Source organism: Schistocerca gregaria, chromosome 11, assembly GCF_023897955.1.
Source record: "Schistocerca gregaria isolate iqSchGreg1 chromosome 11, iqSchGreg1.2, whole genome shotgun sequence".
Lineage (NCBI taxonomy): Eukaryota > Metazoa > Arthropoda > Insecta > Orthoptera > Acrididae > Schistocerca > Schistocerca gregaria.
In genome coordinates this window covers 5,521,535-5,545,291 of record NC_064930.1, presented here as the reverse complement: position 1 = coordinate 5,545,291, position 23,757 = coordinate 5,521,535, and the positions used below count along the sequence as shown (strand labels likewise).

The 23,757-nt window shown below is 49.3% G+C and overlaps 9 non-coding genes across 9 annotated transcripts; all 9 read left to right on the top strand.

Moving 5' to 3' along the window:
• The first annotated feature begins 688 nt into the window (after positions 1-688).
• Trnaa-agc (transfer RNA alanine (anticodon AGC)) lies at positions 689-762 on the top strand. The gene has a single exon. It is a non-coding gene; the product is annotated as a tRNA-Ala (tRNA).
• A 3,083-nt stretch (positions 763-3,845) lies between these two features.
• Trnaa-agc (transfer RNA alanine (anticodon AGC)) lies at positions 3,846-3,919 on the top strand. Its single transcript has one exon. It is a non-coding gene; the product is annotated as a tRNA-Ala (tRNA).
• Positions 3,920-5,424: 1,505 nt separating this feature from the next.
• Positions 5,425-5,498, top strand: Trnaa-agc (transfer RNA alanine (anticodon AGC)). The gene has a single exon. It is a non-coding gene; the product is annotated as a tRNA-Ala (tRNA).
• Positions 5,499-7,002: 1,504 nt separating this feature from the next.
• Positions 7,003-7,076, top strand: Trnaa-agc (transfer RNA alanine (anticodon AGC)). Its single transcript has one exon. It is a non-coding gene; the product is annotated as a tRNA-Ala (tRNA).
• Positions 7,077-10,158: 3,082 nt separating this feature from the next.
• Trnaa-agc (transfer RNA alanine (anticodon AGC)) lies at positions 10,159-10,232 on the top strand. The gene has a single exon. It is a non-coding gene; the product is annotated as a tRNA-Ala (tRNA).
• A 1,504-nt stretch (positions 10,233-11,736) lies between these two features.
• Positions 11,737-11,810, top strand: Trnaa-agc (transfer RNA alanine (anticodon AGC)). The gene has a single exon. It is a non-coding gene; the product is annotated as a tRNA-Ala (tRNA).
• Positions 11,811-14,893: 3,083 nt separating this feature from the next.
• Trnaa-agc (transfer RNA alanine (anticodon AGC)) lies at positions 14,894-14,967 on the top strand. The gene has a single exon. It is a non-coding gene; the product is annotated as a tRNA-Ala (tRNA).
• Positions 14,968-18,049: 3,082 nt separating this feature from the next.
• Positions 18,050-18,123, top strand: Trnaa-agc (transfer RNA alanine (anticodon AGC)). Its single transcript has one exon. It is a non-coding gene; the product is annotated as a tRNA-Ala (tRNA).
• Positions 18,124-21,207: 3,084 nt separating this feature from the next.
• Positions 21,208-21,281, top strand: Trnaa-agc (transfer RNA alanine (anticodon AGC)). Its single transcript has one exon. It is a non-coding gene; the product is annotated as a tRNA-Ala (tRNA).
• Positions 21,282-23,757: the final 2,476 nt, after the last annotated feature.

Below are 23,757 nucleotides of genomic sequence, written 5' to 3'. Positions count from 1 at the left end.
AAGACGTTCAAAACAGACGGAATTTGCATTCGTAATACCAGAGCATCGAAACTACTTGGAACTCTTGTGTATATGAACGTGTCCGCGCCTTTGTATTCTGGTACCTTCGCCGCTACAAACCAACCAACCATCGTGTCCGTGCTCATCAGAGTCGCAAAGAATGGAGAATGGCCAGGCTTGGTCGCGTGTGTAGCTGTAGCTCAGTTGGCAGATCGTTCGCTTAGCGTGTGACGGGCTCGGGTTCAAGCCCCGGCTCCTCCATGTTTTGTGGTCAGTGCATGGTAAGTGTTGGTCGCGGCGAACATAAACGCACGCAAGAAGTTGCAAAACCAGCGTCACAGACTGATATGATGTATACTGTCATAAGGAGAGCAAGATGTAAGTGTGGGGACCGGCTGTTATCGTGGTGTCATCGAGTGCAGATCTGTCTTAGGTATCACGGCTTAACGTCATTGAAGTCTAGAGAAGGGACAACACGTTCGTTTTACTCAGAGCGGTGTCTGATCTCTATTTTCGACGTTATGCGTGCCACTTTCATTGTGGCCAACTACGATTCGATACAGAATGCACGAAACCTGAAAGACACCCTCACTGATACATAGAGAGTAGTGTTTGTCTGCGGAATAATGGGAGTGCTAGGGTCTGTGACGTTGATATGACTGTATGTAGCACTACTAGTTATCGGGGGGGTGGGCGTAGCTCAGATGGTAGAGCGCTCGCTTAGCGTGCGAGAGGTACTGGGATCGATACCCAGCGCCTCCAGAGTTTTTAACACACCTACATGCGCACCTTGCCATGCAAGTGGAATAATTCCCAACCGGCAGAGGTGTGTAGGCAGATACAAGCGAACGATTAGCATCCACAATTGGCGAGCGTGCTTTTATTCGTGCGCAGGAAGCACCCTCCTCCCACACCTACACTTAATTTAGAAACAGTACAAATGTTCCCATAAGATTCTCAAGCCTACGTCGGAAAGATCTGCCTTGCGCCGATTTCACGTAAATCCCACTGCACGTTCCCATTCTTTGCGTGCAGTCGGCTGCTGCTGGTGTTGCTGGTTGTGACTGCTGATAACAGATGCCGTAGCAATCAATTCATGGAGTGAGTTGTATGTTTTGCGATAGTCTGTCTCTGACAAGGAAGCACAGGTGATATAGGTGCGAACACAGGAAGCTTGCAGCCTCTCGCTGCCTGCAGACACAGAGCAGCCACACTAGAAGAGCGGCCTAAGCCGTAGGCGAAATGTGCTCATTCGCTTTGGCGCGACGTCGAACTGTAAATAAGGCTGTCACTAGCGTGAGCGTCGTGTAAAGTCGGAAAAGTCATCTGCATGGGTGATTGCCAAGTTTAGGGAGCGTTTCGTAGTACGATCAGTGCAATGGAGACGCGGAAACTTGTTGTGTCCCAGTGTTTTGCAGTTGGACGACAAGAGTTTTACACAGTAGCAAAGAGCGAGGCACTGAGTTGGCATGAACAATGGAGAGCACAATGGGGCTCGAGATGTGCTTGTTACCTCAGGTGCTGTGTGATTGTCGACAAGGAGTGAAATGGACCAATTTGTGACCGCCCTTTCAATTTAAGACGTTCAAAACAGACGGAATTTGCATTCGTAATACCAGAGCATCGAAACTATTTGGAACTCTTGTGTATATGAACGTGTCCGCGCCTTTGTATTCTGGTACCTTCGCCGCTACAAACCAACCAACCATCGTGTCCGTGCACATCAGAGTCGCAAAGAATGGAGAATAGCCAGGCTTGGTCGTGTGTGTGGCTGTAGCTCAGTTGGCAAACCGTTCGCTTAGCGTGTGAACGGTCTCGGGTTCAAGCCCCGGCTCCTCCATGTTTTGTGGTCAGTGCATGGTAAGTGTTGGTCGCGGCGAACATAAACGCACGCAAGAAGTTGCAAAACCAGCGTCACAGACTGATATGATGTATACTGTCATAAGGAGAGCAAGATGTAAGTGTGGGGACCGGCTGTTATCGTGGTGTCATCGAGTGCAGATCTGTCTTAGGTATCACGGCTTAACGTCATTGAAGTCTAGAGAAGGGACAACACGTTCGTTTTACTCAGAGCGGTGTCTGAACTCTATTTTCGACGTTATGCGTGCCACTTTCATTGTGGCCAACTACGATTCGATACAGAATGCACGAAACCTGAAAGACACCCTCACTGATACATAGAGAGTAGTGTTTGTCTGCGGAAAAATGGGAGTGCAAGGGTCTGTGACGTTGATATGACTGTATGTAGCACTACTAGTTATCGTGGGGGTGGGCGTAGCTCAGATGGTAGAGCGCTCGCTTAGCGTGCGAGAGGTACTGGGATCCGTACCAAGCGCCTCCAGAGTTTTTAACACACCTACATGCGCACCTTGCCATGCAAGTGGAATAATTCCCAACCGGCAGAGGTGTGTAGGCAGATACAAGCGAACGATTAGCATCCACAATTGGCGAGCGTGCTTTTATTCGTGCGCAGGAAGCACCCTCCTCCCACACCTACACTTACTTTAGAAACAGTACAAATGTTCCCATAAGATTCTCAAGCCTACGTCGGAAAGATCTGCCTTGCGCCGATTTCACGTAAATCCCACTGCACGTTCCCATTCTTTGCGTGCAGTCGGCTGCTACTGGTGTTGCTGGTTGTGACTGCTGATAACAGATGCCGTAGCAATCAATTCATGGAGTGAGTTGTATGTTTTGCGATAGTCTGTCTCTGACAAGGAAGCACAGGTGATATAGGTGCGAACACCGGAAGCTTGCAGCCCCTCGCTGCCTGCAGACACAGAGCAGCCACACTAGAAGAGCGGCCTAAGCCGTAGGCGAAATGTGCTCATTCGCTTTGGCGCGACGTCGAACTGTAAATAAAGCTGTCACTAGCGTGAGCGTCGTGTAAAGTCGGAAAAGTCATCTGCATGGGTGATTGCCAAGTTTGGGGAGCGTTTCGTAGTACGATCAGTGCAATGGAGACGCGGAAACTTGTTGTGTCCCAGTGTTTTGCAGTTGGACGACAAGAGTTTTACACAGTAGCAAAGAGCGAGGCACTGAGTTGGCATGAACAATGGAGAGCACAATGGGGCTCGAGATGTGCTTGTTACCTCAGGTGCTGTGTGATTGTCGACAAGGAGTGAAATGGACCAATTTGTGACCGCCCTTTCAATTTAAGACGTTCAAAACAGCCGGAATTTGCATTCGTAATACCAGAGCATCGAAACTACATGGAACTCTTGTGTATATGAACGTGTCCGCGCCTTTGTATTCTGGTACCTTCGCCGCTACAAACCAACCAACCATCGTGCCCGTGCACATCAGAGTTGCAGAGAATGGAGAATAGCCAGGCTTGGTCGTGTGTGAAGCTGTAGCTCAGTTGGCAGACCGTTCGCTTAGCGTGTGAACGGTCTCGGGTTCAAGCCCCGGCTCCTCCTTGTTTTGTGGTCAGTGCATGGTAAGTGTTGGTCGCGGCGAACATAAACGCACGCAAGAAGTTGCAAAACCAGCGTCACAGACTGATATGATGTATACTGTCATGAGGAGAGCAAGATGTAAGTGTGGGGACCGGCTGTTATCGTGGTGTCATCGAGTGCAGATCTGTCTTAGGTATCACGGCTTAACGTCATTGAAGTCTAGAGAAGGACAACACGTTCGTCTTACTCAGAGCGGTGTCTGAACTCTATTTTCGACGTTATGCGTGCCACTTTCATTGTGGCCAACTACGATTCGATACAGAATGCACGAAACCTGAAAGACACCCTCACTGATACATAGAGAATAGTGTTTGTCTGCGGAATAATGGGAGTGCAAGGGTCTGTGACGTTGATATGACTGTATGTAGAACTAGTAGTTATCGGGGAGGTGGGCGTAGCTCAGATGGTAGAGCGCTCGCTTAGCGTGCGAGAGGTACTGGGATCGATACCCAGCGCCTCCAGAGTTTTTAACACACCTACATGCGCACCTTGCCATGCAAGTGGAATAATTCCCAACCGGCAGAGGTGTGTAGGCAGATACAAGCGAACGATTAGCATCCACAATTGGCGAGCGTGCTTTTATTCGTGCGCAGGAGGGCACCCTCCTACCACACCTACACTTAATTTAGAAACAGTACAAATGTTCCCATAAGATTCTCAAGCCTACGTCGGAAAGATCTGCATTGCGCCGATTTCACGTAAATCCCACTGCACGTTCCCATTCTTTGCGTGCAGTCGGCTGCTACAGGTGTTGCCGGTTGTGACTGCTGATAACAGATGCCGTAGCAATCAATTCATGGAGTGAGTTGTATGTTTTGCGATAGTCTGTCTCTGACAAGGAAGCACAGGTGATATAGGTGCGAACACAGGAAGCTTGCAGCCCCTCGCTGCCTGCAGACACAGAGCAGCCACACTAGAAGAGCGGCCTAAGCCGTAGGCGAAATGTGCTCATTCGCTTTGGCGCGACGTCGAACTGTAAATAAGCCTGTCACTAGCGTGAGCGTCGTGTAAAGTCGGAAAAGTCATCTGCATGGGTGATTGCCAAGTTTGGGGAGCGTTTCGTAGTACGATCAGTGCAATGGAGACGCGGAAACTTGTTGTGTCCCAGTGTTTTGCAGTTGGACGACAAGAGTTTTACACAGTAGCAAAGAGCGAGGAACTGAGTTGGCATGAACAATGGAGAGCACAATGGGGCTCGAGATGTGCTTGTTACCTCAGGTGCTGTGTGATTGTGGACAAGGAGTGAAATGGACCAATTTGTGACCGCCCTTTCAATTTAAGACGTTCAAAACAGACGGAATTTGCATTCGTAATACCAGAGCATCGAAACTACTTGGAACTCTTGTGTATATGAACGTGTCCGCGCCTTTGTATTCTGGTACCTTCGCCGCCACAAACCAACCAACCATCGTGTCCGTGCGCATCAGAGTTGCAAAGAATGGAGAATATCAGGCTTGGTCGTGTGTGTAGCTGTAGCTCAGTTGGCAGACCGTTCGCTTAGCGTGTGAACGGTCTCGGGTTCAAGCCCCGGCTCCTCCATGTTTTGTGGTCAGTGCATGGTAAGTGTTGGTCGCGGCGAACATAAACGCACGCAAGAAGTTGCAAAACCAGCGTCACAGACTGATATGATGTATACTGTCATAAGGAGAGCAAGATGTAAGTGTGGGGACCGGCTGTTATCGTGGTGTCATCGAGTGCAGATCTGTCTTAGGTATCACGGCTTAACGTCATTGAAGTCTAGAGAAGGGACAACACGTTCGTCTTTCTCAGAGCGGTGTCTGAACTCTATTTTCGACGTTATGCGTGCCACTTTCATTGTGGCCAACTACGATTCGATACAGAATGCACGAAACCTGAAAGACACCCTCACTGATACATAGAGAGTAGTGTTTGTCTGCGGAATAATGGGAGTGCAAGGGTCTGTGACGTTGATATGACTGTATGTAGAACTAGTAGTTATCGGGGAGGTGGGCGTAGCTCAGATGGTAGAGCGCTCGCTTAGCGTGCGAGAGGTACTGGGATCGATACCCAGCGCCTCCAGAGTTTTTAACACACCTACATGCGCACCTTGCCATGCAAGTGGAATAATTCCCAACCGGCAGAGGTGTGTAGGCAGATACAAGCGAACGATTAGCATCCACAATTGGCGAGCGTGCTTTTATTCGTGCGCAGGAAGCACCCTCCTCCCACACCTACACTTAATTTAGAAACAGTACAAATGTTCCCATAAGATTCTCAAGCCTACGTCGGAAAGATCTGCATTGCGCCGATTTCACGTAAATCCCACTGCACGTTCCCATTCTTTGCGTGCAATCGGCTGCTACAGGTGTTGCTGGTTGTGACTGCTGATAACAGATGCCGTAGCAATCAATTCATGGAGTGAGTTGTATGTTTTGCGATAGTCTGTCTCTGACAAGGAAGCACAGGTGATATAGGTGCGAACACAGGAAGCTTGCAGCCCCTCGCTGCCTGCAGACACAGAGCAGCCACACTAGAAGAGCGGCCTAAGCCGTAGGCGAAATGTGCTCATTCGCTTTGGCGCGACGTCGAACTGTAAATAAGCCTGTCACTAGCGTGAGCGTCGTGTAAAGTCGGAAAAGTCATCTGCATGGGTGATTGCCAAGTTTGGGGAGCGTTTCGTAGTACGATCAGTGCAATGGAGACGCGGAAACTTGTTGTGTCCCAGTGTTTTGCAGTTGGACGACAAGAGTTTTACACAGTAGCAAAGAGCGAGGCACTGAGTTGGCATGAACAATGGAGAGCACAATGGGGCTCGAGATGTGCTTGTTACCTCAGGTGCTGTGTGATTGTCGACAAGGAGTGAAATGGACCAATTTGTGACCGCCCTTTCAATTTAAGACGTTCAAAACAGCCGGAATTTGCATTCGTAATACCAGAGCATCGAAACTACATGGAACTCTTGTGTATATGAACGTGTCCGCGCCTTTGTATTCTGGTACCTTCGCCGCTACAAACCAACCAACCATCGTGCCCGTGCACATCAGAGTTGCAGAGAATGGAGAATAGCCAGGCTTGGTCGTGTGTGAAGCTGTAGCTCAGTTGGCAGACCGTTCGCTTAGCGTGTGAACGGTCTCGGGTTCAAGCCCCGGCTCCTCCTTGTTTTGTGGTCAGTGCATGGTAAGTGTTGGTCGCGGCGAACATAAACGCACGCAAGAAGTTGCAAAACCAGCGTCACAGACTGATATGATGTATACTGTCATGAGGAGAGCAAGATGTAAGTGTGGGGACCGGCTGTTATCGTGGTGTCATCGAGTGCAGATCTGTCTTAGGTATCACGGCTTAACGTCATTGAAGTCTAGAGAAGGACAACACGTTCGTCTTACTCAGAGCGGTGTCTGAACTCTATTTTCGACGTTATGCGTGCCACTTTCATTGTGGCCAACTACGATTCGATACAGAATGCACGAAACCTGAAAGACACCCTCACTGATACATAGAGAGTAGTGTTTGTCTGCGGAATAATGGGAGTGCAAGGGTCTGTGACGTTGATATGACTGTATGTAGAACTAGTAGTTATCGGGGAGGTGGGCGTAGCTCAGATGGTAGAGCGCTCGCTTAGCGTGCGAGAGGTACTGGGATCGATACCCAGCGCCTCCAGAGTTTTTAACACACCTACATGCGCACCTTGCCATGCAAGTGGAATAATTCCCAACCGGCAGAGGTGTGTAGGCAGATACAAGCGAACGATTAGCATCCACAATTGGCGAGCGTGCTTTTATTCGTGCGCAGGAAGCACCCTCCTCCCACACCTACACTTAATTTAGAAACAGTACAAATGTTCCCATAAGATTCTCAAGCCTACGTCGGAAAGATCTGCATTGCGCCGATTTCACGTAAATCCCACTGCACGTTCCCATTCTTTGCGTGCAGTCGGCTGCTACAGGTGTTGCCGGTTGTGACTGCTGATAACAGATGCCGTAGCAATCAATTCATGGAGTGAGTTGTATGTTTTGCGATAGTCTGTCTCTGACAAGGAAGCACAGGTGATATAGGTGCGAACACAGGAAGCTTGCAGCCCCTCGCTGCCTGCAGACACAGAGCAGCCACACTAGAAGAGCGGCCTAAGCCGTAGGCGAAATGTGCTCATTCGCTTTGGCGCGACGTCGAACTGTAAATAAGCCTGTCACTAGCGTGAGCGTCGTGTAAAGTCGGAAAAGTCATCTGCATGGGTGATTGCCAAGTTTGGGGAGCGTTTCGTAGTACGATCAGTGCAATGGAGACGCGGAAACTTGTTGTGTCCCAGTGTTTTGCAGTTGGACGACAAGAGTTTTACACAGTAGCGAAGAGCGAGGCACTGAGTTGGCATGAACAATGGAGAGCACAATGGGGCTCGAGATGTGCTTGTTACCTCAGGTGCTGTGTGATTGTCGACAAGGAGTGAAATGGACCAATTTGTGACCGCCCTTTCAATTTAAGACGTTCAAAACAGACGGAATTTGCATTCGTAATACCAGAGCATCGAAACTACTTGGAACTCTTGTGTATATGAACGTGTCCGCGCCTTTGTATTCTGGTACCTTCGCCGCCACAAACCAACCAACCATCGTGTCCGTGCGCATCAGAGTTGCAAAGAATGGAGAATATCAGGCTTGGTCGTGTGTGTAGCTGTAGCTCAGTTGGCAGACCGTTCGCTTAGCGTGTGAACGGTCTCGGGTTCAAGCCCCGGCTCCTCCATGTTTTGTGGTCAGTGCATGGTAAGTGTTGGTCGCGGCGAACATAAACGCACGCAAGAAGTTGCAAAACCAGCGTCACAGACTGATATGATGTATACTGTCATAAGGAGAGCAAGATGTAAGTGTGGGGACCGGCTGTTATCGTGGTGTCATCGAGTGCAGATCTGTCTTAGGTATCACGGCTTAACGTCATTGAAGTCTAGAGAAGGGACAACACGTTCGTCTTTCTCAGAGCGGTGTCTGAACTCTATTTTCGACGTTATGCGTGCCACTTTCATTGTGGCCAACTACGATTCGATACAGAATGCACGAAACCTGAAAGACACCCTCACTGATACATAGAGAGTAGTGTTTGTCTGCGGAATAATGGGAGTGCAAGGGTCTGTGACGTTGATATGACTGTATGTAGAACTAGTAGTTATCGGGGAGGTGGGCGTAGCTCAGATGGTAGAGCGCTCGCTTAGCGTGCGAGAGGTACTGGGATCGATACCCAGCGCGTCCAGAGTTTTTAACACACCTACATGCGCACCTTGCCATGCAAGTGGAATAATTCCCAACCGGCAGAGGTGTGTAGGCAGATACAAGCGAACGATTAGCATCCACAATTGGCGAGCGTGCTTTTATTCGTGCGCAGGAAGCACGCTCCTCCCACACCTACACTTAATTTAGAAACAGTACAAATGTTCCCATAAGATTCTCAAGCCTACGTCGGAAAGATCTGCATTGCGCCGATTTCACGTAAATCCCACTGCACGTTCCCATTCTTTGCGTGCAATCGGCTGCTACAGGTGTTGCTGGTTGTGACTGCTGATAACAGATGCCGTAGCAATCAATTCATGGAGTGAGTTGTATGTTTTGCGATAGTCTGTCTCTGACAAGGAAGCACAGGTGATATAGGTGCGAACACAGGAAGCTTGCAGCCCCTCGCTGCCTGCAGACACAGAGCAGCCACACTAGAAGAGCGGCCTAAGCCGTAGGCGAAATGTGCTCATTCGCTTTGGCGCGACGTCGAACTGTAAATAAAGCTGTCACTAGCGTGAGCGTCGTGTAAAGTCGGAAAAGTCATCTGCATGGGTGATTGCCAAGTTTGGGGAGCGTTTCGTAGTACGATCAGTGCAATGGAGACGCGGAAACTTGTTGTGTCCCAGTGTTTTGCAGTTGGACGACAAGAGTTTTACACAGTAGCAAAGAGCGAGGCACTGAGTTGGCATGAACAATGGAGAGCACAATGGGGCTCGAGATGTGCTTGTTACCTCAGGTGCTGTGTGATTATCGACAAGGAGTGAAATGGACCAATTTGTGACCGCCCTTTCAATTTAAGACGTTCAAAACAGCCGGAATTTGCATTCGTAATACCAGAGCATCGAAACTACATGGAACTCTTGTGTATATGAACGTGTCCGCGCCTTTGTATTCTGGTACCTTCGCCGCTACAAACCAACCAACCATCGTGCCCGTGCACATCAGAGTTGCAGAGAATGGAGAATAGCCAGGCTTGGTCGTGTGTGAAGCTGTAGCTCAGTTGGCAGACCGTTCGCTTAGCGTGTGAACGGTCTCGGGTTCAAGCCCCGGCTCCTCCTTGTTTTGTGGTCAGTGCATGGTAAGTGTTGGTCGCGGCGAACATAAACGCACGCAAGAAGTTGCAAAACCAGCGTCACAGACTGATATGATGTATACTGTCATGAGGAGAGCAAGATGTAAGTGTGGGGACCGGCTGTTATCGTGGTGTCATCGAGTGCAGATCTGTCTTAGGTATCACGGCTTAACGTCATTGAAGTCTAGAGAAGGACAACACGTTCGTCTTACTCAGAGCGGTGTCTGAACTCTATTTTCGACGTTATGCGTGCCACTTTCATTGTGGCCAACTACGATTCGATACAGAATGCACGAAACCTGAAAGACACCCTCACTGATACATAGAGAGTAGTGTTTGTCTGCGGAATAATGGGAGTGCAAGGGTCTGTGACGTTGATATGACTGTATGTAGAACTAGTAGTTATCGGGGAGGTGGGCGTAGCTCAGATGGTAGAGCGCTCGCTTAGCGTGCGAGAGGTACTGGGATCGATACCCAGCGCCTCCAGAGTTTTTAACACACCTACATGCGCACCTTGCCATGCAAGTGGAATAATTCCCAACCGGCAGAGGTGTGTAGGCAGATACAAGCGAACGATTAGCATCCACAATTGGCGAGCGTGCTTTTATTCGTGCGCAGGAAGCACCCTCCTCCCACACCTACACTTAATTTAGAAACAGTACAAATGTTCCCATAAGATTTTCAAGCCTACGTCGGAAAGATCTGCATTGCGCCGATTTCACGTAAATCCCACTGCACGTTCCCATTCTTTGCGTGCAGTCGGCTGCTACAGGTGTTGCCGGTTGTGACTGCTGATAACAGATGCCGTAGCAATCAATTCATGGAGTGAGTTGTATGTTTTGCGATAGTCTGTCTCTGACAAGGAAGCACAGGTGATATAGGTGCGAACACAGGAAGCTTGCAGCCCCTCGCTGCCTGCAGACACAGAGCAGCCACACTAGAAGAGCGGCCTAAGCCGTAGGCGAAATGTGCTCATTCGCTTTGGCGCGACGTCGAACTGTAAATAAGCCTGTCACTAGCGTGAGCGTCGTGTAAAGTCGGAAAAGTCATCTGCATGGGTGATTGCCAAGTTTGGGGAGCGTTTCGTAGTACGATCAGTGCAATGGAGACGCGGAAACTTGTTGTGTCCCAGTGTTTTGCAGTTGGACGACAAGAGTTTTACACAGTAGCAAAGAGCGAGGCACTGAGTTGGCATGAACAATGGAGAGCACAATGGGGCTCGAGATGTGCTTGTTACCTCAGGTGCTGTGTGATTGTGGACAAGGAGTGAAATGGACCAATTTGTGACCGCCCTTTCAATTTAAGACGTTCAAAACAGACGGAATTTGCATTCGTAATACCAGAGCATCGAAACTACTTGGAACTCTTGTGTATATGAACGTGTCCGCGCCTTTGTATTCTGGTACCTTCGCCGCCACAAACCAACCAACCATCGTGTCCGTGCGCATCAGAGTTGCAAAGAATGGAGAATATCAGGCTTGGTCGTGTGTGTAGCTGTAGCTCAGTTGGCAGACCGTTCGCTTAGCGTGTGAACGGTCTCGGGTTCAAGCCCCGGCTCCTCCATGTTTTGTGGTCAGTGCATGGTAAGTGTTGGTCGCGGCGAACATAAACGCACGCAAGAAGTTGCAAAACCAGCGTCACAGACTGATATGATGTATACTGTCATAAGGAGAGCAAGATGTAAGTGTGGGGACCGGCTGTTATCGTGGTGTCATCGAGTGCAGATCTGTCTTAGGTATCACGGCTTAACGTCATTGAAGTCTAGAGAAGGGACAACACGTTCGTCTTTCTCAGAGCGGTGTCTGAACTCTATTTTCGACGTTATGCGTGCCACTTTCATTGTGGCCAACTACGATTCGATACAGAATGCACGAAACCTGAAAGACACCCTCACTGATACATAGAGAGTAGTGTTTGTCTGCGGAATAATGGGAGTGCAAGGGTCTGTGACGTTGATATGACTGTATGTAGAACTAGTAGTTATCGGGGAGGTGGGCGTAGCTCAGATGGTAGAGCGCTCGCTTAGCGTGCGAGAGGTACTGGGATCGATACCCAGCGCCTCCAGAGTTTTTAACACACCTACATGCGCACCTTGCCATGCAAGTGGAATAATTCCCAACCGGCAGAGGTGTGTAGGCAGATACAAGCGAACGATTAGCATCCACAATTGGCGAGCGTGCTTTTATTCGTGCGCAGGAAGCACCCTCCTCCCACACCTACACTTAATTTAGAAACAGTACAAATGTTCCCATAAGATTCTCAAGCCTACGTCGGAAAGATCTGCATTGCGCCGATTTCACGTAAATCCCACTGCACGTTCCCATTCTTTGCGTGCAATCGGCTGCTACAGGTGTTGCTGGTTGTGACTGCTGATAACAGATGCCGTAGCAATCAATTCGTGGAGTGAGTTGTATGTTTTGCGATAGTCTGTCTCTGACAAGGAAGCACAGGTGATATAGGTGCGAACACAGGAAGCTTGCAGCCCCTCGCTGCCTGCAGACACAGAGCAGCCACACTAGAAGAGCGGCCTAAGCCGTAGGCGAAATGTGCTCATTCGCTTTGGCGCGACGTCGAACTGTAAATAAGCCTGTCACTAGCGTGAGCGTCGTGTAAAGTCGGAAAAGTCATCTGCATGGGTGATTGCCAAGTTTGGGGAGCGTTTCGTAGTACGATCAGTGCAATGGAGACGCGGAAACTTGTTGTGTCCCAGTGTTTTGCAGTTGGACGACAAGAGTTTTACACAGTAGCAAAGAGCGAGGCACTGAGTTGGCATGAACAATGGAGAGCACAATGGGGCTCGAGATGTGCTTGTTACCTCAGGTGCTGTGTGATTGTCGACAAGGAGTGAAATGGACCAATTTGTGACCGCCCTTTCAATTTAAGACGTTCAAAACAGACGGAATTTGCATTCGTAATACCAGAGCATCGAAACTACTTGGAACTCTTGTGTATATGAACGTGTCCGCGCCTTTGTATTCTGGTACCTTCGCCGCCACAAACCAACCAACCATCGTGTCCGTGCGCATCAGAGTTGCAAAGAATGGAGAATATCAGGCTTGGTCGTGTGTGTAGCTGTAGCTCAGTTGGCAGACCGTTCGCTTAGCGTGTGAACGGTCTCGGGTTCAAGTCCCGGCTCCTCCATGTTTTGTGGTCAGTGCATGGTAAGTGTTGGTCGCGGCGAACATAAGCGCACGCAAGAAGTTGCAAAACCAGCGTCACAGACTGATATGATGTATACTGTCATAAGGAGAGCAAGATGTAAGTGTGGGGACCGGCTGTTATCGTGGTGTCATCGAGTGCAGATCTGTCTTAGGTATCACGGCTTAACGTCATTGAAGTCTAGAGAAGGGACAACACGTTCGTCTTACTCAGAGCGGTGTCTGAACTCTATTTTCGACGTTATGCGTGCCACTTTCATTGTGGCCAACTACGATTCGATACAGAATGCACGAAACCTGAAAGACACCCTCACTGATACATAGAGAGTAGTGTTTGTCTGCGGAATAATGGGAGTGCAAGGGTCTGTGACGTTGATATGACTGTATGTAGAACTAGTAGTTATCGGGGAGGTGGGCGTAGCTCAGATGGTAGAGCGCTCGCTTAGCGTGCGAGAGGTACTGGGATCGATACCAAGCGCCTCCAGAGTTTTTAACACACCTACATGCGCACCTTGCCATGCAAGTGGAATAATTCCCAACCGGCAGAGGTGTGTAGGCAGATACAAGCGAACGATTAGCATCCACAATTGGCGAGCGTGCTTTTATTCGTGCGCAGGAAGCACCCTCCTCCCACACCTACACTTAATTTAGAAACAGTACAAATGTTCCCATAAGATTCTCAAGCCTACGTCGGAAAGATCTGCCTTGCGCCGATTTCACGTAAATCCCACTGCACGTTCCCATTCTTTGCGTGCAGTCGGCTGCTACTGGTGTTGCTGGTTGTGACTGCTGATAACAGATGCCGTAGCAATCAATTCATGGAGTGAGTTGTATGTTTTGCGATAGTCTGTCTCTGACAAGGAAGCACAGGTGATATAGGTGCGAACACCGGAAGCTTGCAGCCCCTCGCTGCCTGCAGACACAGATCAGCCACACTAGAAGAGCGGCCTAAGCCGTAGGCGAAATGTGCTCATTCGCTTTGGCGCGACGTCGAACTGTAAATAAGGCTGCCACTAGCGTGAGCGTCGTGTAAAGTCGGAAAAGTCATCTGCATGGGTGATTGCCAAGTTTGGGGAGCGTTTCGTAGTACGATCAGTGCAATGGAGACGCGGAAACTTGTTGTGTCCCAGTGTTTTGCAGTTGGACGACAAGAGTTTTACACAGTAGCAAAGAGCGAGGCACTGAGTTGGCATGAACAATGGAGAGCACAATGGGGCTCGAGATGTGCTTGTTACCTCAGGTGCTGTGTGATTGTCGACAAGGAGTGAAATGGACCAATTTGTGACCGCCCTTTCAATTTAAGACGTTCAAAACAGACGGAATTTGCATTCGTAATACCAGAGCATCGAAACTACTTGGAACTCTTGTGTATATGAACGTGTCCGCGCCTTTGTATTCTGGTACCTTCGCCGCTACAAACCAACCAACCATCGTGTCCGTGCACATCAGAGTTGCAGAGAATGGAGAATAGCCAGGCTTGGTCGTGTGTGTAGTTGTAGCTCAGTTGGCAGAACGTTCGCTTAGCGTGTGAACGGTCTCGGGTTCAAGCCCCGGCTCCTCCATGTTTTGTGGTCAGTGCATGGTAAGTGTTGGTCGCGGCGAACATAAACGCACGCAAGAAGTTGCAAAACCAGCGTCACAGACTGATATGATGTATACTGTCATAAGGAGAGCAAGATGTAAGTGTGGGGACCGGCTGTTATCGTGGTGTCATCGAGTGCAGATCTGTCTTAGGTATCACGGCTTAACGTCATTGAAGTCTAGAGAAGGGACAACACGTTCGTTTTACTCAGAGCGGTGTCTGATCTCTATTTTCGACGTTATGCGTGCCACTTTCATTGTGGCCAACTACGATTCGATACAGAATGCACGAAACCTGAAAGACACCCTCACTGATACATAGAGAGTAGTGTTTGTCTGCGGAATAATGGGAGTGCTAGGGTCTGTGACGTTGATATGACTGTATGTAGCACTACTAGTTATCGGTGAGGTGGGCGTAGCTCAGATGGTAGAGCGCTCGCTTAGCGTGCGAGAGGTACTGGGATCGATACCCAGCGCCTCCAGAGTTTTTAACACACCTACATGCGCACCTTGCCATGCAAGTGGAATAATTCCCAACCGGCAGAGGTGTGTAGGCAGATACAAGCGAACGATTAGCATCCACAATTGGCGAGCGTGCTTTTATTCGTGCGCAGGAAGCACCCTCCTCCCACACCTGCACTTAATTTAGAAACAGTACAAATGTTCCCATAAGATTCTCAAGCCTACGTCGGAAAGATCTGCCTTGCGCCGATTTCACGTAAATCCCACTGCACGTTCCCATTCTTTGCGTGCAGTCGGCTGCTGCTGGTGTTGCTGGTTGTGACTGCTGATAACAGATGCCGTAGCAATCAATTCATGGAGTGAGTTGTATGTTTTGCGATAGTCTGTCTCTGACAAGGAAGCACAGGTGATATAGGTGCGAACACAGGAAGCTTGCAGCCTCTCGCTGCCTGCAGACACAGAGCAGCCACACTAGAAGAGCGGCCTAAGCCGTAGGCGAAATGTGCTCATTCGCTTTGGCGCGACGTCGAACTGTAAATAAGGCTGTCACTAGCGTGAGCGTCGTGTAAAGTCGGAAAAGTCATCTGCATGGGTGATTGCCAAGTTTGGGGAGCGTTTCGTAGTACGATCAGTGCAATGGAGACGCGGAAACTTGTTGTGTCCCAGTGTTTTGCAGTTGGACGACAAGAGTTTTACACAGTAGCAAAGAGCGAGGCACTGAGTTGGCATGAACAATGGAGAGCACAATGGGGCTCGAGATGTGCTTGTTACCTCAGGTGCTGTGTGATTGTCGACAAGGAGTGAAATGGACCAATTTGTGACCGCCCTTTCAATTTAAGACGTTCAAAACAGACGGAATTTGCATTCGTAATACCAGAGCATCGAAACTATTTGGAACTCTTGTGTATATGAACGTGTCCGCGCCTTTGTATTCTGGTACCTTCGCCGCTACAAACCAACCAACCATCGTGTCCGTGCACATCAGAGTCGCAAAGAATGGAGATAGCCAGGCTTGGTCGTGTGTGTGGCTGTAGCTCAGTTGGCAGACCGTTCGCTTAGCGTGTGAACGGTCTCGGGTTCAAGCCCGGCTCCTCCATGTTTTGTGGTCAGTGCATGGTAAGTGTTGGTCGCGGCGAACATAAACGCACGCAAGAAGTTGCAAAACCAGCGTCACAGACTGATATGATGTATACTGTCATAAGGAGAGCAAGATGTAAGTGTGGGGACCGGCTGTTATCGTGGTGTCATCGAGTGCAGATCTGTCTTAGGTATCACGGCTTAACGTCATTGAAGTCTAGAGAAGGGACAACACGTTCGTTTTACTCAGAGCGGTGTCTGAACTCTATTTTCGACGTTATGCGTGCCACTTTCATTGTGGCCAACTACGATTCGATACAGAATGCACGAAACCTGAAAGACACCCTCACTGATACATAGAGAGTAGTGTTTGTCTGCGGAAAAATGGGAGTGCAAGGGTCTGTGACGTTGATATGACTGTATGTAGCACTACTAGTTATCGTGGGGGTGGGCGTAGCTCAGATGGTAGAGCGCTCGCTTAGCGTGCGAGAGGTACTGGGATCGGTACCAAGCGCCTCCAGAGTTTTTAACACACCTACATGCGCACCTTGCCATGCAAGTGGAATAATTCCCAACCGGCAGAGGTGTGTAGGCAGATACAAGCGAACGATTAGCATCCACAATTGGCGAGCGTGCTTTTATTCGTGCGCAGGAAGCACCCTCCTCCCACACCTACACTTACTTTAGAAACAGTACAAATGTTCCCATAAGATTCTCAAGCCTACGTCGGAAAGATCTGCCTTGCGCCGATTTCACGTAAATCCCACTGCACGTTCCCATTCTTTGCGTGCAGTCGGCTGCTACTGGTGTTGCTGGTTGTGACTGCTGATAACAGATGCCGTAGCAATAAATTCATGGAGTGAGTTGTATGTTTTGCGATAGTCTGTCTCTGACAAGGAAGCACAGGTGATATAGGTGCGAACACCGGAAGCTTGCAGCCCCTCGCTGCCTGCAGACACAGAGCAGCCACACTAGAAGAGCGGCCTAAGCCGTAGGCGAAATGTGCTCATTCGCTTTGGCGCGACGTCGAACTGTAAATAAAGCTGTCACTAGCGTGAGCGTCGTGTAAAGTCGGAAAAGTCATCTGCATGGGTGATTGCCAAGTTTGGGGAGCGTTTCGTAGTACGATCAGTGCAATGGAGACGCGGAAACTTGTTGTGTCCCAGTGTTTTGCAGTTGGACGACAAGAGTTTTACACAGTAGCAAAGAGCGAGGCACTGAGTTGGCATGAACAATGGAGAGCACAATGGGGCTCGAGATGTGCTTGTTACCTCAGGTGCTGTGTGATTGTCGACAAGGAGTGAAATGGACCAATTTGTGACCGCCCTTTCAATTTAAGACGTTCAAAACAGCCGGAATTTGCATTCGTAATACCAGAGCATCGAAACTACTTGGAACTCTTGTGTATATGAACGTGTCCGCGCCTTTGTATTCTGGTACCTTCGCCGCTACAAACCAACCAACCATCGTGCCCGTGCACATCAGAGTTGCAGAGAATGGAGAATAGCCAGGCTTGGTCGTGTGTGAAGCTGTAGCTCAGTTGGCAGACCGTTCGCTTAGCGTGTGAACGGTCTCGGGTTCAAGCCCCGGCTCCTCCATGTTTTGTGGTCAGTGCATGGTAAGTGTTAGTCGCGGCGAACATAAACGCACGCAAGAAGTTGCAAAACCAGCGTCACAGACTGATATGATGTATACTGTCATGAGGAGAGCAAGATGTAAGTGTGGGGACCGGCTGTTATCGTGGTGTCATCGAGTGCAGATCTGTCTTAGGTATCACGGCTTAACGTCATTGAAGTCTAGAGAAGGGACAACACGTTCGTCTTACTCAGAGCGGTGTCTGAACTCTATTTTCGACGTTATGCGTGCCACTTTCATTGTGGCCAACTACGATTCGATACAGAATGCACGAAACCTGAAAGACACCCTCACTGATACATAGAGAGTAGTGTTTGTCTGCGGAATAATGGGAGTGCAAGGGTCTGTGACGTTGATATGACTGTATGTAGAACTAGTAGTTATCGGGGAGGTGGGCGTAGCTCAGATGGTAGAGCGCTCGCTTAGCGTGCGAGAGGTACTGGGATCGATACCCAGCGCCTCCAGAATTTTTAACACACCTACATGCGCACCTTGCCATGCAAGTGGAATAATTCCCAACCGGCAGAGGTGTGTAGGCAGATACAAGCGAACGATTAGCATCCACAATTGGCGAGCGTGCTTTTATTCGTGCGCAGGAAGCACCCTCCTCCCACACCTACACTTAATTTAGAAACAGTACAAATGTTCCCATAAGATTCTCAAGCCTACGTCGGAAAGATCTGCATTGCGCCGATTTCACGTAAATCCCACTGCACGTTCCCATTCTTTGCGTGCAGTCGGCTGCTACTGGTGTTGCTGGTTGTGACTGCTGATAACAGATGCCGTAGCAATCAATTCATGGAGTGAGTTGTATGTTTTGCGATAGTCTGTCTCTGACAAGGAAGCACAGGTGATATAGGTGCGAACACAGGAAGCTTGCAGCCCCTCGCTGCCTGCAGACACAGAGCAGCCACACTAGAAGAGCGGCCTAAGCCGTAGGCGAAATGTGCTCATTCGCTTTGGCGCGACGTCGAACTGTAAATAAGGCTGTCACTAGCGTGAGCGTCGTGTAAAGTCGGAAAAGTCATCTGCATGGGTGATTGCCAAGTTTGGGGAGCGTTTCGTAGTACGATCAGTGCAATGGAGACGCGGAAACTTGTTGTGTCCCAGTGTTTTGCAGTTGGACGACAAGAGTTTTACACAGTAGCAAAGAGCGAGGCACTGAGTTGGCATGAACAATGGAGAGCACAATGGGGCTCGAGATGTGCTTGTTACCTCAGGTGCTGTGTGATTGTCGACAAGGAGTGAAATGGACCAATTTGTGACCGCCCTTTCAATTTAAGACGTTCAAAACAGACGGAATTTGCATTCGTAATACCAGAGCATCGAAACTACTTGGAACTCTTGTGTATATGAACGTGTCCGCGCCTTTGTATTCTGGTACCTTCGCCGCCACAAACCAACCAACCATCGTGTCCGTGCGCATCAGAGTTGCAAAGAATGGAGAATATCAGGCTTGGTCGTGTGTGTAGCTGTAGCTCAGTTGGCAGACCGTTCGCTTAGCGTGTGAACGGTCTCGGGTTCAAGTCCCGGCTCCTCCATGTTTTGTGGTCAGTGCATGGTAAGTGTTGGTCGCGGCGAACATAAGCGCACGCAAGAAGTTGCAAAACCAGCGTCACAGACTGATATGATGTATACTGTCATAAGGAGAGCAAGATGTAAGTGTGGGGACCGGCTGTTATCGTGGTGTCATCGAGTGCAGATCTGTCTTAGGTATCACGGCTTAACGTCATTGAAGTCTAGAGAAGGGACAACACGTTCGTCTTACTCAGAGCGGTGTCAGAAACTCTATTTTCGACGTTATGCGTGCCACTTTCATTGTGGCCAACTACGATTCGATACAGAATGCACGAAACCTGAAAGACACCCTCACTGATACATAGAGAGTAGTGTTTGTCTGCGGAATAATGGGAGTGCAAGGGTCTGTGACGTTGATATGACTGTATGTAGAACTAGTAGTTATCGGGGAGGTGGGCGTAGCTCAGATGGTAGAGCGCTCGCTTAGCGTGCGAGAGGTACTGGGATCGATACCCAGCGCGTCCAGAGTTTTTAACACACCTACATGCGCACCTTGCCATGCAAGTGGAATAATTCCCAACCGGCAGAGGTGTGTAGGCAGATACAAGCGAACGATTAGCATCCACAATTGGCGAGCGTGCTTTTATTCGTGCGCAGGAAGCACCCTCCTCCCACACCTACACTTAATTTAGAAACAGTACAAATGTTCCCATAAGATTCTCAAGCCTACGTCGGAAAGATCTGCCTTGCGCCGATTTCACGTAAATCCCACTGCACGTTCCCATTCTTTGCGTGCAGTCGGCTGCTACTGGTGTTGCTGGTTGTGACTGCTGATAACAGATGCCGTAGCAATCAATTCATGGAGTGAGTTGTATGTTTTGCGATAGTCTGTCTCTGACAAGGAAGCACAGGTGATATAGGTGCGAACACCGGAAGCTTGCAGCCCCTCGCTGCCTGCAGACACAGAGCAGCCACACTAGAAGAGCGGCCTAAGCCGTAGGCGAAATGTGCTCATTCGCTTTGGCGCGACGTCGAACTGTAAATAAGGCTGTCACTAGCGTGAGCGTCGTGTAAAGTCGGAAAAGTCATCTGCATGGGTGATTGCCAAGTTTGGGGAGCGTTTCGTAGTACGATCAGTGCAATGGAGACGCGGAAACTTGTTGTGTCCCAGTGTTTTGCAGTTGGACGACAAGAGTTTTACACAGTAGCAAAGAGCGAGGCACTGAGTTGGCATGAACAATGGAGAGCACAATGGGGCTCGAGATGTGCTTGTTACCTCAGGTGCTGTGTGATTGTCGACAAGGAGTGAAATGGACCAATTTGTGACCGCCCTTTCAATTTAAGACGTTCAAAACAGACGGAATTTGCATTCGTAATACCAGAGCATCGAAACTACTTGGAACTCTTGTGTATATGAACGTGTCCGCGCCTTTGTATTCTGGTACCTTCGCCGCTACAAACCAACCAACCATCGTGTCCGTGCACATCAGAGTTGCAGAGAATGGAGAATAGCCAGGCTTGGTCGTGTGTGTAGTTGTAGCTCAGTTGGCAGAACGTTCGCTTAGCGTGTGAACGGTCTCGGGTTCAAGCCCCGGCTCTTCCATGTTTTGTGGTCAGTGCATGGTAAGTGTTGGTCGCGGCGAACATAAACGCACGCAAGAAGTTGCAAAACTAGCGTCACAGACTGATATGATGTATACTGTCATAAGGAGAGCAAGATGTAAGTGTGGGGACCGGCTGTTATCGTGGTGTCATCGAGTGCAGATCTGTCTTAGGTATCACGGCTTAACGTCATTGAAGTCTAGAGAAGGGACAACACGTTCGTCTTACTCAGAGCGGTGTCTGAACTCTTTTTTCGACGTTATGCGTGCCACTTTCATTGTGGCAAACTACGATTCGATACAGATTGCACGAAACCTGAAAGACAACCTCACTGATACATAGAGAGTAGTGTTTGTCTGCGGAATAATGGGAGTGCAAGGGTCTGTGACGTTGACACGACTGTATGTAGCACTACTAGTTATCGGGGGGGTGGGCGTAGCTCAGATGGTAGAGCGCTCGCTTAGCGTGCGAGAGGTACTGGGATCGATACCCAGCGCCTCCAGAATTTTTAACACACCTACATGCGCACCTTGCCATGCAAGTGGAATAATTCCCAACCGGCAGAGGTGTGTAGGCAGATACAAGCGAACGATTAGCATCCACAATTGGCGAGCGTGCTTTTATTCGTGCGCAGGAAGCACCCTCCTCCCACACCTACACTTAATTTAGAAACAGTACAAATGTTCCCATAAGATTCTCAAGCCTACGTCGGAAAGATCTGCCTTGCGCCGATTTCACGTAAATCCCACTGCACGTTCCCATTCTTTGCGTGCAGTCGGCTGCTACTGGTGTTGCTGGTTGTGACTGCTGATAACAGATGCCGTAGCAATCAATTCATGGAGTGAGTTGTATGTTTTGCGATAGTCTGTCTCTGACAAGGAAGCACAGGTGATATAGGTGCGAACACCGGAAGCTTGCAGCCCCTCGCTGCCTGCAGACACAGAGCAGCCACACTAGAAGAGCGGCCTAAGCCGTAGGCGAAATGTGCTCATTCGCTTTGGCGCGACGTCGAACTGTAAATAAGGCTGTCACTAGCGTGAGCGTCGTGTAAAGTCGGAAAAGTCATCTGCATGGGTGATTGCCAAGTTTGGGGAGCGTTTCGTAGTACGATCAGTGCAATGGAGACGCGGAAACTTGTTGTGTCCCAGTGTTTTGCAGTAGGACGACAAGAGTTTTACACAGTAGCAAAGAGCGAGGCACTGAGTTGGCATGAACAATGGAGAGCACAATGGGGCTCGAGATGTGCTTGTTACCTCAGGTGCTGTGTGATTGTCGACAAGGAGTGAAATGGACCAATTTGTGACCGCCCTTTCAATTTAAGACGTTCAAAACAGACGGAATTTGCATTCGTAATACCAGAGCATCGAAACTACTTGGAACTCTTGTGTATATGAACGTGTCCGCGCCTTTGTATTCTGGTACCTTCGCCGCTACAAACCAACCAACCATCGTGTCCGTGCACATCAGAGTTGCAGAGAATGGAGAATAGCCAGGCTTGGTCGTGTGTGAAGCTGTAGCTCAGTTGGCAGACCGTTCGCTTAGCGTGTGAACGGTCTCGGGTTCAAGCCCCGGCTCCTCCATGTTTTGTGGTCAGTGCATGGTAAGTGTTGGTCGCGGCGAACATAAACGCACGCAAGAAGTTGCAAAACCAGCGTCACAGACTGATATGATGTATACTGTCATGAGGAGAGCAAGATGTAAGTGTGGGGACCGGCTGTTATCGTGGTGTCATCGAGTGCAGATCTGTCTTAGGTATCACGGCTTAACGTCATTGAAGTCTAGAGAAGGGACAACACGTTCGTTTTACTCAGAGCGGTGTCTGAACTCTATTTTCGACGTTATGCGTGCCACTTTCATTGTGGCCAACTACGATTCGATACAGAATGCACGAAACCTGAAAGACACCCTCACTGATACATAGAGAGTAGTGTTTGTCTGCGGAATAATGGGAGTGCAAGGGTCTGTGACGTTGATATGACTGTATGTAGCACTACTAGTTATCGGTGAGGTGGGCGTAGCTCAGATGGTAGAGCGCTCGCTTAGCGTGCGAGAGGTAATGGGATCGATAGCCAGCGCCTCCAGAGTTTTTAACACACCTACATGCGCACCTTGCCATGCAAGTGGAATAATTCCCAACCGGCAGAGGTGTGTAGGCAGATACAAGCGAACGATTAGCATCCACAATTGGCGAGCGTGCTTTTATTCGTGCGCAGGAAGCACCCTCCTCCCACACCTACACTTACTTTAGAAACAGTACAAATGTTCCCATAAGATTCTCAAGCCTACGTCGGAAAGATCTGCCTTGCGCCGATTTCACGTAAATCCCACTGCACGTTCCCATTCTTTGCGTGCAGTCGGCTGCTACTGGTGTTGCTGGTTGTGACTGCTGATAACAGATGCCGTAGCAATCAATTCATGGAGTGAGCTGTATGTTTTGCGATAGTCTGTCTCTGACAAGGAAGCACAGGTGATATAGGTGCGAACACAGGAAGCTTGCAGCCCCTCGCTGCCTGCAGACACAGAGCAGCCACACTAGAAGAGCGGCCTAAGCCGTAGGCGAAATGTGCTCATTCGCTTTGGCGCGACGTCGAACTGTAAATAAAGCTGTCACTAGCGTGAGCGTCGTGTAAAGTCGGAAAAGTCATTTGCATGGGTGATTGCCAAGTTTGGGGAGCGTTTCGTAGTACGATCAGTGCAATGGAGACGCGGAAACTTGTTGTGTCCCAGTGTTTTGCAGTTGGACGACAAGAGTTTTACACAGTAGCAAAGAGCGAGGCACTGAGTTGGCATGAACAATGGAGAGCACAATGGGGCTCGAGATGTGCTTGTTACCTCAGGTGCTGTGTGATTGTCGACAAGGAGTGAAATGGACCAATTTGTGACCGCCCTTTCAATTTAAGACGTTCAAAACAGACGGAATTTGCATTCGTAATACCAGAGCATCGAAACTACTTGGAACTCTTGTGTATATGAACGTG